The following is a 2,649-nucleotide window of genomic DNA, read 5'->3' on the forward strand; positions in this document are numbered from 1 at the left end:
TGCACTCTTTGGATGCAAAGTCCCCAGTGATTTTTTTCTGTGTCTTTAGTAAGAAAAAGTTGAAGGAATGGGAGGGTTTGTTAAGCCTGGAGAAGACAAGGCTGAGGAGGGCATGGCAGCAGTCTTGCAAAGTGTGCAAGACCCTTGAGAGGGAAAGTGAATAAACTCTGCTAAGTGACCACTGTGGTGAGAAGACACATTAATGGGATTCTAGGGCCAACTGTCACTGAAGTTTCACTTAGATATCAAGAAACTCTTTCTAATAGTAAGGATCATTAACCACTGGAAACATTGCCAGGAACGATTTAGGTAGTTAACTCTGCCTAGGGACAAAGAGGCAGACTACACAACCTCTGAAGATTCTATTTTACTATTAATTCATTTGGACTAGGCATTATGGCTTTTAATGGACAGGGGTTCAGACTGGATGTCTGTTCTGTCCATTCTGGTCTTTGGCTCTATTTAACTGTGGAAATGAAGAAATCTGTTTCTCAGCCTGTAATTTGACATAAAACCTGTTTCAAACCCTCAAGCCTGCGCATAAACTACAGCAGCACCAAGGCTGCTCAGCCAGAGCCTGTCCTGGCTCTTCTCGAATTGCAGAAACAGTGGCAGAAGCACAGAAGGGCAGAGGCTGGAGATGACATAGTGCAACCCACCTGCTCAAGTAGAACCACCTAAAGCAGGCTGCCCAGGACTGCGTCCAGGTGACTTCTGAATATCTCCAAGGATGGAGACTCCACAAACTCTCTGGACAACCTGTGCCAGAGTTCGACCACCCTCACAGTAAAAAGGTGCTTTCTTGTGTTCAGAGGGAGCCTCCTATGTTTCAGTTTGTGCCCATTGCCTCTGGTCCTGTCACTGGGCACCTCTGAGACTAGTTTGGCTCCCTCTTCTTTACTTTCGCCCATCACATATTCATACACATTGATAAGATCCCCCTGGAGCCGTCTTATCTTGAGGCTTAACAGTCTCAGCTCTCTCAGTCTCTCCTCCTGTGTCAGATGCTCCCATCCCTTCGTGCTCCTTTGCTGGACTTGGCTCCGGTATGTCCCTCTCTCTCGTGCTTGGGAGCCCAGAACTGGACCCAGTACTCCAGGTATGTCTCACCAGTGCTGGAGATAGTGGCAATGAATGAGAGAAATCATCAAAAGAAATGTAAAGTGGATCTGAAGTTCAAGGAGAGACTAATTTGTATGAGGCTGCTACAAGTGTCCTGCTTACAGCATGGAATCAATCAACAAGATTTAGCTGTGATGGTATCATGTTTCTAAAGATACCTTTCTCCAGCTGAATATGTTATCATTCATTAGCCTGAAGGAGAGTGAGATAAACTTCACTGCTATTTCAGAAAACTTTATCTTTTCTGAGAATGCAATTTTTTTTTTAATTATGTTTTTTATTAAATGAGCTTTCTATTTTTCTCTAAACTTCCCAGGGGCATTATTAAAAAAAAAAAACAACTTAACAGACACCTGTTACTTGAAAGGAAATCTTGCACCTCATCCAATATTGAATGAACCATACAATCAGCCACTAAACTGCAGTATCTTGCCCCAGGATATTTTATATTGTATATAATACCTCACTACATGAACACCTTCCTCTTCCCCATCCCATTAATGCACTAGATGCCCACAGAGATTTTTTAGGAGTTTGTAAACCACTTACAATTGAAATGACAAAATGACAAAATGAGTTCCTAAATGATGAGAGCTGGTTGCAAAAGAATACACAACTGTTCCTAAAGAACAGGAAGAGCAAAAGCATATAGAAGCTTATAGCAAGCAAGTCCTTTAGACAATCCCTTTTTTAAATTAGACAGGAATGTTTAATTTTCTAGCAAGGATAAAATGTTTTTTATGCTGTCAACCCAACATATGAGCTATAAAAATAATAGATATTCTGTCATCCTATCTGGCTATGCCCCAAAACACAAGGGTTTTAAGAAGAAAGGTACTTGGAACTAAGCCACATGTTTGGTATAAACATCACTCAAGACCCAAAATATGTTTATGAAAGAAATCCAGAAGGAATTAAAATACTATAGAGCATTTTATAATTCCATTTATGCCCTCTTAAAAAAAAAAAAATTGTTCTGAATTACTGCTAGTTCCAACCACTCCTTAACAGGAAAGCTTTATTATTTTGAGAAAAGAACATTCACCCATAAAACAAATAAAATATCTGCAGCAGAAGACTAACCAAGAAAGCAGACAGTGGATTAAGCTACTCCCTGAAGAGCGATAGTGTATTTTAAATGATTTACCAGAGCCTTCTTCCTCCATCCTTCCACTCTCCTCCTGTGTCACCCTCCTTGCATGCCCTGTGTCCCAGCTCAGGCAGCTGGGCAGAGCACACTCATCGCTCCTGGAGGGATGCTGGCAGATGGGCTTCAGAAGGGCCCCAAGAGGCAACCTGCGAAGGTGCTCAGGACATGGAAGTGTGTTATCCTTGACCCAAAGCCCTCTAGACAGGCTTTCCTCAGGCAGCAGCTTGCCTACACCTGCCCACACAGTTCCTCCAGAAATCCCATAACTGCAGAATGGTAATGTGCTCCTGCATCTCCTAAGAGTCCCAAGCTGGGAAAGGGACCTCCTTTGGAATAACTGAACTACCCAATCGTTCCTGGGAGCTACAGTTTCTCTC

Source organism: Fulmarus glacialis, unplaced genomic scaffold (genome assembly GCF_000690835.1).
Source record: "Fulmarus glacialis isolate BGI_N327 unplaced genomic scaffold, ASM69083v1 scaffold12782, whole genome shotgun sequence".
Lineage (NCBI taxonomy): Eukaryota > Metazoa > Chordata > Aves > Procellariiformes > Procellariidae > Fulmarus > Fulmarus glacialis.